This window comes from Pleurodeles waltl, chromosome 4_1 (assembly GCF_031143425.1).
Source record: "Pleurodeles waltl isolate 20211129_DDA chromosome 4_1, aPleWal1.hap1.20221129, whole genome shotgun sequence".
In the NCBI taxonomy this organism is placed as follows: domain Eukaryota; kingdom Metazoa; phylum Chordata; class Amphibia; order Caudata; family Salamandridae; genus Pleurodeles; species Pleurodeles waltl.
In genome coordinates, this window is record NC_090442.1 from 38262904 (window position 1) to 38273485 (window position 10582).

General features: G+C 39.4%; 3 non-coding genes across 3 annotated transcripts; all 3 read right to left on the bottom strand.

The window, feature by feature from the left end:
• Positions 1 to 1381: 1381 nt before the first annotated feature.
• TRNAR-UCG (transfer RNA arginine (anticodon UCG)) lies at positions 1382 to 1454 on the bottom strand. The gene has a single exon. It is a non-coding gene; the product is annotated as a tRNA-Arg (tRNA).
• A 1749-nt stretch (positions 1455 to 3203) lies between these two features.
• TRNAR-UCG (transfer RNA arginine (anticodon UCG)) lies at positions 3204 to 3276 on the bottom strand. Its single transcript has one exon. It is a non-coding gene; the product is annotated as a tRNA-Arg (tRNA).
• A 3576-nt stretch (positions 3277 to 6852) lies between these two features.
• Positions 6853 to 6925, bottom strand: TRNAR-UCG (transfer RNA arginine (anticodon UCG)). The gene has a single exon. It is a non-coding gene; the product is annotated as a tRNA-Arg (tRNA).
• Between the last annotated feature and the right edge of the window lie 3657 nt (positions 6926 to 10582).

The window sequence follows — 10582 nt, forward strand, 5'->3', positions numbered from 1 at the left end:
TGAAAGCCGTCACCACCTCTAGATATAAAATTCACAGCAGCTCAAAACATTCATTTTGAAAGAGAATATTTCAAGTGAGTCCAAGTTTAATTTCAATAAAGAAAGCTGTATAAAATGACACGCTGCACATTTGGGTAACCAGCATGACTCTTTTCAGTGAAGAAGTGGAATGGTTCTGTTGCAATATACTATCACCCTGGCAAGCTGCTACGAGGAAGAGTAAACAATATGATTAGGTTTCAGCAAAAATGTATTAGTTCAGGGTGTGCACCTCAGATAGACTTAAACTTACACACCCTGGTCTGTGAGAGTAGTGCCCTATCCATTGCGGCATTGAGGGTAATCTGCAAGGCAGAGTTCCAAAATCATCCTTTCATCTCAGTTCATGGCCACATACAGTATTTCTGCAGTCATTCGTTTCACTTTTCTGTCTTTAATTAAACTGACCATTTTAAACCTCTGGCACCCACCACTTCAATCTTACAGTTTTTGTGCTATCATAGGGCCTTGGAACTTTTGGCAAGTGGACAGAAGCAGTCAGAGAACCACATCACAATACATACTCCTTTGCCTGATACCTTTCACAACAAACTGCTCTTGGAAAAAGACGTTAACCGGTCCTTGCTCTCAGACAGACACAGAAAGCCTATCACCACCTCTACGAACATATTTCAATCAAACCAATATATATCATTCAACAATTATGCCTCTGTATCAATATAACTACAACTCGAGACAAAAAGGAATTTAAAAAACAATCTGCCCATTTGAATAACCAGCAGAGTTTTAAGGACGTACAAATTGGAATGTGACAATTTCAGAGTTCCTCATTCATAAGAAGTCTGTGAGATAGTATCTCAGAAAGATCTCAAGTTTATAGCAAAAATGGTTGTAAGGGTGATTTTTACCACACAATTGCAACTAGGTGCCTCAATCTGCAAGAGACCAGTCCTTGACAGATTACACAACTGGGGCAACAGCAAAGGCAGCAATTGTGTCAATCCTTTATGATTCTTCTCTAGTACTATACTTTTTCAGAGGGTCAATTTGCATTATTCCTGGAGAAAATCATAGAGCTTCTACCCATGCATAGTTTCTGCTTTCTGCACGCACACACTCCCTGCACTGAATCTACCCACAGTTCTGTTCAGAATGATTGTGCCATGTCATATTGTTGTATACGTATTGCATATCCGTGGTATTTATGAAGAGGTACTTTGGTATGGCAGAAAGACAGAAAAGTAGCAATGCGGAAGGCATAACGTGACTGATTGTGCAGTTTGCATTGGGCTTTCTTAATGAGTGAGAGTGAAAGGAGTATTGTAAGAGTGTGTTTCCAGTTTGTATGTAAAGATAAGGTGGGTGCTGTGAGAAAAAGACTCAACCATGAAGGGACTCGAACCCTCAATCTTCTGATCCGAAGTCAGACGCCTTATCCATTAGGCCACATGGTCACTGACATCAACATGTTTGGGTGTTTAGGGTTAGGTGGTATGAATGGATGTGGAACATATCAATTACAGGTGCGCAGGACAGGATCCCATACCGTTCTTCATCTTCTTTCCATCAAAGGAGTTTTTTCAAACAATATCTAGATAATTTCCAAAGTTTCATATCTTATGCTGTGCTTTTTTGCCGTTAATCCTCCTTTCTTCTTTTATTGAATACTCTGTTTTATGCTGCAATGGTATTTTTGGATTATTTGAAAAGAGAATGAAACTGCTTTGACAGTAGTTCAGACTTCCCATTTCTTGACTTGCTAATTTGCTCCCTGAATTAGCTTATACAAGTGACATGAACAGGGCCTTGACCTAAGCACGTACCTGAAAGCCGGTCACCACCTCTAGAAATAAAATTCACAGCAGCTCAAACATTCATTTTGAAAGAGAATATTTCAAGTGAGTCCAAGTTTAATTTCAATAAAGAAAGCTGTATAAAATGACACGCTGCACATTTGGGTAACAAGCATGACTCTTTTCAGTGAAGAAGTGGAATGGTTCTGTGCAATATACTATCACCGTGGCAAGCTGCTACGAGGAAGAGTAAACAATATGATTAGGTTTCAACAAAAATGTATTAGTTCAGGGTGTGCACCTCAGAGAGACTTAAACTTACACACCCTGGTCTGTGAGAGTAGTGCCCTATCCATTGCGGCATTGAGTGTAATCTGCAAGACAGAGTTCCAAATCATCCTTTCATCTCAGTTCATGGCCACATACAGTATTTCTGCAGTCATTCGTTTCACTTTTCTGTCTTTAATTAAACTGACCATTTTAAACCTCCGGCACCCACCACTTCAATCTTACAGTTTTTGTGCTTTCATAGGGCCTTGGAACTTTTGGCAAATGGACAGAAGCAGTCAGAGAACCACATCACAATACATACTCCTTTGCCTGATACCTTTCACAACAAATTGCTCTTGGAAAAAGACGTTAACCGGTCCTTGCTCTCAGACAGACACAGAAAGCCTATCACCACCTCTACGAACATATTTCAATCAAACCAATATATATCATTCAACAATTATGCCTCTGTATCAATATAACTACAACTCGAGACAGAAAGGAATTTAAAAAACAATCTGCCCATTTGAATAACCAGCAGAGTTTTAAGGACGTACAAATTGGAATGTGACAATTTCAGAGTTCCTTATTCATAAGAAGTCTGTGAGATAGTATCTCAGAAAGATCTCAAGTTTATAGCAAAAATGGTTGTAAGGGTGATTTATACCACACAATTGCAACTAGGTGCCTCAATCTGCAAGAGACCAGTCCTTGACAGATTACACAATTGGGGCAACAGCAAAGGCAGCAATTGTGTCAATCCTTTATGATTCTTCTCCAGTACTATATTTTTTCTGAGGGACAATTTGCATTATTCCTGGAGAAAATCATAGAGTTTCTACGCATGAATAGTTTCTGCTTTCTACACGCACACACTCCCTGCACTGCATCTACCCACAGTTCTGTTAAGAATGATTGTGCCGTGTCATATTGTTGCATACGTATTGCATATCCGTGGCATTTATAAAGAGGTACTTTGGTATGGCAGAAACACCGAAAAGTAGCAATGCTGAAGGCATAACGTGACTGATTGTGCAGTTTGTATTGGGCTTTCTTAATGAGTGAGAGTGAAAGGAGTATTGTAAGAGTGTGCCTCCAGTTTGTATGTAAAGATAAGTTGGGTGCTGTGAGAAAAAGACTCAACCACGAAGGGACTCGAACCCTCAATCTTCTGATCCGAAGTCAGACGCCTGATCCATTAGGCCACATGGTCACTGACTGCAATATGTTTGGGTGTTTAGGGTTAGGTGGTATGAATGGATGTGGAACATATCAATTACAGGTGCGCAGGACAGGATCCCATACCGTTCTTCATCTTCTTTCCATCAAAGGAGTTTTTTCAAACAATATCTAGATAATTTCCAAAGTTTCATATCTTATGATGTGCTTTTTTGCCGTTAATCCTCCTTTCTTCTTTTATTGAATACTCTGTTTTATGCTGCAATGGTATTTTTGGATTATTTGAAAAGAGAATGAAACTGCTTTCACAGTAGTTCAGACTTCCCATTTCTTGACTTGCTAATTTGCTCCCTGAATTAGCTTATACAAGTGACATGAACAGGGCCTTGACCTAAGCACGTACCTGAAAGCCTGTCACCACCTCTAGATATAAAATTCACAGCAGCTCAAAACATTCATTTTGAAAGAGAATATTTCAAGTGAGTCCAAGTTTAATTTCAATAAAGAAAGCTGTGTAAAATGACACGCTGCACATTTGGGTAACCAGCATGACTCTTTTCAGTGAATAAGTGGAATGGTTCTGTTGCAATATACTATCACCCTGGCAAGCTGCTACGAGGAAGAGTAAACAATATGATTAGGTTTCAGCAAAAATGTATTAGTTCAGGGTGTGCACCTCAGATAGACTTAAACTTACACACCCTGGTCTGTGAGAGTAGTGCCCTATCCATTGCGGCATTGAGGGTAATCTGCAAGACAGAGTTCCAAAATCATCCTTTCATCTCAGTTCATGGTCACATACAGTATTTCTGCAGTCATTCGTTTCACTTTTCTGTCTTTAATTAAACTGACCATTTTAAACCTCCGGCACCCACCACTTCAATCTTACCGTTTTTGTGCTATCATAGGGCCTTGGAACTTTTGGCAAGTGGACAGAAGCAGTCAGAGAACCACATCACAATACATACTCCTTTGCCTGATACCTTTCACAACAAACTGCTCTTGGAAAAATACGTTAACCGGTCCTTGCTCTCAGACAGACACAGAAAGCCTATCACCACCTCTGCGAACATATTTCAATCAAACCAATATATATCATACAACAATTATGCCTATGTATCAATATAACTACAACTCGAGACAGAAAGGAATTTAAAAAACAATCTGCCCATTTGAATAACCAGCAGAGTTTTAAGGACGTACAAATTGGAATGTGACAATTTCAGAGTTCCTCATTCATAAGAAGTCTGTGAGATAGTACCTCAGAAAGATCTCAAGTTTATAGCAAAAATGGTTGTAAGGGTGATTTTTACCACACAATTGCAACTAGGTGCCTCAATCTGCAAGAGACCAGTCCTTGACAGATTACACAACTGGGGCAACAGCAAAGGCAGCAATTGTGTCAATCCTTTATGATTCTTCTCTAGTACTATACTTTTTCAGAGGGACAATTTGCATTATTCCTGGAGAAAATCATAGAGCTTCAACCCATGCATAGTTTCTGCTTTCTGCACGCACACGCTCCCTGCACTGAATCTACCCACAGTTCTGTTCAGAATGATTGTGCCATGTCATATTGTTGTATACGTATTGCATATCCGTGGCATTTATGAAGAGGTACTTTGGTATGGCAGAAAGACAGAAAAGTAGCAATGCTGAAGGCATAATGTGACTGACTGTGCAGTTTGCATTGGGCTTTCTTAATGAGTGAGAGTGAAAAGAGTATTGTAAGAGTGTGTTTCCAGTTTGTATGTAAAGATAAGTTGGGTGCTGTGAGAAAAAGACTCAACCATGAAGGGACTCGAACCCTCAATCTTCTGATCTGAAGTCAGACACCTTATCCATTAGGCCACATGGTCACTGACTGCAACATGTTTGGGTGTTTAGGGTTAGGTGGTATGAATGGATGTGGAACATATCAATTACAGGTGCGCACGACAGGATCCCATACCGTTCTTCATCTTCTTTCCATCAAAGGAGTTTTTTCAAACAATATCTAGATAATTTCCAAAGTTTCATATCTTATGCTGTGCTTTTTTGCCGTTAATCCTCCTTTCTTCTTTTACTGAATACTCTGTTTTATGCTGCAATGGTATTTTTGGATTATTTGAAAAGAGAATGAAACTGCTTTGACAGTAGTTCAGACTTCCCATTTCTTGACTTGCTAATTTGCTCCCTGAATTAGCTTATACAAGTGACATGAACAGGGCCTTGACCTAAGCACGTACCTGAAAGCCTGTCACCACCTCTAGAAATAAAATTCACAGCAGCTCAAACATTCATTTTGAAAGAGAATATTTCAAGTGAGTCCAAGTTTAATTTCAATAAAGAAAGCTGTATAAAATGACACGCTGCACATTTGGGTAACCAGCATGACTCTTTTCAGTGAAGAAGTGGAATGGTTCTGTTGCAATATACTATCACCCTGGCAAGCTGCTACGAGGAAGAGTAAACAATATGATTAGGTTTCAGCAAAAATGTATTAGTTCAGGGTGTGCACCTCAGATAGACTTAAACTTACACACCCTTGTCTGTGAGAGTAGTGCCCTATCCATTGCAGCATTGAGGCTAATCTGCAAGACAGAGTTCCAAAATCATCCTTTCATCTCAGTTCATGGCCACATACAGTATTTCTGCAGTCATTCATTTCACTTTTCTGTCTTTAATTAAACTGACCATTTTAAACCTCCGGCACCCACCACTTCAATCTTACAGTTTTTGTGCTATCATAGGGCCTTGGAACTTTTGGCAAGTGGACAGAAGCAGTCAGAGAACCACATCACAATACATACTCTTTTGCCTGATACCTTTCACAACAAACTGCTCTTGGAAAAAGACGTTAACCGGTCCTTGCTCTCAGACAGACACAGAAAGCCTATCACCACCTCTACGAACATATTTCAATCAAACCAATATATATCATTCAACAATTATGCCTCTGTATCAATATAACTACAACTAGAGACAGAAAGGAATTTAAAAAACAATCTGCCCATTTGAATAACCAGCATAGTTTTAAGGACGTACAAATTGGAATGTGACAATTTCAGAGTTCCTCATTCATAAGAAGTCTGTGAGCTAGTATCTCAGAAAGATCTCAAGTTTATAGCAAAAATGGTTGTAAGGGTGATTTTTACCACACAATTGCAACTAGGTGCATCAATCTGCAAGAGACCAGTCCTTGACAGATTACACAACTGGGGCAACAGCAAAGGCAGCAATTGTGTCAATCCTTTATGATTCTTCTCTAGTACTATACTTTTTCTGAGGGACAATTTGCATTATTCCTGGAGAAAATCATAGAGCTTCTACCCATGCATAGTTTCTGCTTTCTGCACGCACACACTCCATGCACTGAATCTACCCACAGTTCTGTTCAGAATGATTGTGCCATGTCATATTGTTTTATACGTATTGCATATCCAAGGCATTTATGAAGAGGTACTTTGGTATGGCAGAAAGACTGAAAAGTAGCAATGCTGAAGGCATAACGTGACTGATTGTGCAGTTTGCATTGGGCTTTCTTAATGAGTGAGAGTGAAAGGAGTATTGTAAGAGTGTGTTTCCAGTTTTTATGTAAAGATAAGTTGGGTGCTGTGAGAAAAAGACTCAACCATGAAGGGACTCGAACCCTCAATCTTCTGATCCGAAGTCAGAGGCCTTATCCATTAGGCCACATGGTCACTGACTGCAATATGTTTGGGTGTTTAGGGTTAGGTGGTATGAATGGATGTGGAACATACCAATTACAGGTGTGCAGGACAGGATCCCATACCATTCTTCATCTTCTTTCCATCAAAGGAGTTTTTTCAAACAATATCTAGATAATTTCCAAAGTTTCATATCTTATGCTGTGCTTTTTTGCTGTTAATCCTCCTTTCTTCTTTGATTGAATACTCTGTTTTATGCTGCAATGGTATTTTTGGATTATTTGAAAAGAGAATGAAACTTCTTTGACAGTAGTTCAGACTTCCCATTTCTTGACTTGCTAATTTGCTCCCTGAATTAGCTTATACAAGTGACATGAACAGGGCCTTGACCTAAGCACGTACCTGAAAGCCTGTCACCACCTCTAGATATAAAATTCACAGCAGCTCAAAACATTCATTTTGAAAGAGAATATTTCAAATGAGTCCAAGTTTAATTTCAATAAAGAAAGCTGTATAAAATGACACGCTGCACATTTGGGTAACCAGCATGACTCTTTTCAGTGAAGAAGTGGAATGGTTCTGTTGCAATATACTATCACACTGGCAAGCTGCTACGAGGAAGAGTAAACAATATGATTAGGTTTCAGCAAAAATGTATTAGTTCAGGGTGTGCACCTCAGATAGACTTAAACTTACACACCCTGGTCTGTGAGAGTAGTGCCCTATCCATTGCGGCATTGAGGGTAATCTGCAAGACAGAGTTCCAAAATCATCCTTTCATCTCAGTTCATGGCCACATACAGTATTTCTGCAGTCATTCGTTTCACTTTTCTGTCTTTAATTAAACTGACCATTTTAAACCTCTGGCACCCACCACTTCAATCTTACAGTTTTTGTGCTATCATAGGGCCTTGGAACTTTTGGCAAGTGGACAGAAGCAGTCAGAGAACCACATCACAATACATACTCCTTTGCCTGATACCTTTCACAACAAACTGCTCTTGGAAAAAGACGTTAACCGGTCCTTGCTCTCAGACAGACACAGGAAGCCTATCACCACCTCTACGAACATATTTCAATCAAACCAATATATATCATTCAACAATTATGCCTCTGTATCAATATAACTACAACTCGAGACAGAAAGGAATTTAAAAAACAATCTGCCCATTTGAATAACCAGCAGAGTTTTAAGGACGTACAAATTGAAATGTGACAATTTCAGAGTTCCTCATTCATAAGAAGTCTGTGAGATAGTATCTCAGAAAGATCTCAAGTTTATAGCAAAAATGGTTGTAAGGGTGATTTTTACCACACAATTGCAACTAGGTGCCTCAATCTGCAAGAGACCAGTCCTTGACAGATTACACAACTGGGGCAACAGCAAAGGCAGCAATTGTGTCAATCCTTTATGATTCTTCTCTAGTACTATACTTTTTCAGAGGGACAATTTGCATTATTCCTGGAGAAAATCATAGAGCTTCTACCCATGCATAGTTTCTGCTTTCTGCACGCACACACTCCCTGCACTGAATCTACCCACAGTTCTGTTCAGAATGATTGTGCCATGTCATATTGTTGTATACGTATTGCATATCCGTGGCATTTATGAAGAGGTACTTTGGTATGGCAGAAAGACAGAAAAGTAGCAATGCGGAAGGCATAACGTGACTGATTGTGCAGTTTGCATTGGGCTTTCTTAATGAGTGAGAGTGAAAGGAGTATTGTAAGAGTGTGTTTCCAGTTTGTATGTAAAGATAAGTTGGGTGCTGTGAGAAACAGACTCAACCATGAAGGGACTCGAACCCTCAATCTTCTGATCCAAAGTCAGACTCCTTATCCATTAGGCCACATGGTCACTGACATCAACATGTTTGGGTGTTTAGGGTTAGGTGGTATGAATGGATGTGGAACATATCAATTTACAGGTGCGCAGGACAGGATCCCATACCGTTCTTCATCTTCTTTCCATCAAAGGAGTTTTTTCAAACAATATCTAGATAATTTCCAAAGTTTTATATCTTATGCTGTGCTTTTTTGCCGTTAATCCTCCTTTCTTCTTTTATTGAATACTCTGTTTTATGCTGCAATGGTATTTTTGGATTATTTGAAAAGAGGATGAAACTGCTTTGACAGTAGTTCAGACTTCCCATTTCTTGACTTGCTAATTTGCTCCCTGAATTAGCTTATACAAGTGACATGAACAGGGCCTTGACCTAAGCACGTACCTGAAAGCCGGTCACCACCTCTAGAAATAAAATTCACAGCAGCTCAAACATTCATTTTGAAAGAGAATATTTCAAGTGAGTCCAAGTTTAATTTCAATAAAGAAAGCTGTATAAAATGACACGCTGCACATTTGGGTAACAAGCATGACTCTTTTCAGTGAAGAAGTGGAATGGTTCTGTGCAATATACTATCACCCTGGCAAGCTGCTACGAGGAAGAGTAAACAATATGATTAGGTTTCAGCAAAAATATATTAGTTCAGGGTGTGCACCTCAGATAGACTTAAACTTACACACCCTGGTCTGTGAGAGTAGTGCCCTATCCATTGCGGCATTGATTGTAATCTGCAAGACAGAGTTCCAAAATCATCCTTTCATCTCAGTTCATGGCCACATACAGTATTTCTGCAGTCATTCGTTTCACTTTTCTGTCTTTAATTAAACTGACCATTTTAAACCTCCGGCACCCACCACTTCAATCTTACCGTTTTTGTGCTTTCATAGGGCCTTGGAACTTTTGGCAAGTGGACAGAAGCAGTCAGAGAACCACATCACAATACATACTCCTTTGCCTGATACCTTTCACAACAAATTGCTCTTGGAAAAAGACTTTAACCGGTCCTTGCTCTCAGACAGACACAGAAAGCCTATCACCACCTCTACGAACATATTTCAATCAAACCAATATATATCATTCAACAATTATGCCTCTGTATCAATATAACTACAACTCGAGACAGAAAGGAATTTAAAAAACAATCTGCCCATTTGAATAACCAGCAGAGTTTTAAGGATGTACAAATTGGAATGTGACAATTTCAGAGTTCCTTATTCATAAGAAGTCTGTGAGATAGTATCTCAGAAAGATCTCAAGTTTATAGCAAAAATGGTTGTAAGGGTGATTTATACCACACAATTGCAACTAGGTGCCTCAATCTGCAAGAGACCAGTCCTTGACAGATTACACAATTGGGGCAACAGCAAAGGCAGCAATTGTGTCAATCCTTTATGATTCTTCTCCAGTACTATATTTTTTCTGAGGGACAATTTGCATTATTCCTGGAGAAAATCATAGAGTTTCTACGCATGCATAGTTTCTGCTTTCTGCACGCACACACTCCCTGCACTGAATCTACCCACAGTTCTGTTCAGAATGATTGTGCCATGTCATATTGTTGTATACGTATTGCGTATCCGTGGCATTTATGAAGAGGTACTTTGGTATGGCAGAAAGACAGAAAAGTAGCAATGCGGAAGGCATAACGTGACTGATTATGCAGTTTGCATTCGGCTTTCTTAATGAGTGAGAGTGAAAGGAGTATTGTAAGAGTGTGCCTCCAGTTTGTATGTAAAGATAAGTTGGGTGCTGTGAGAAAAAGACTCAACCACGAAGGGACTCGAACGCTCAATCTTCTAATCCGAAGTCAGACGCCTTATCCATTAGGCCACATGGTCACTGACTG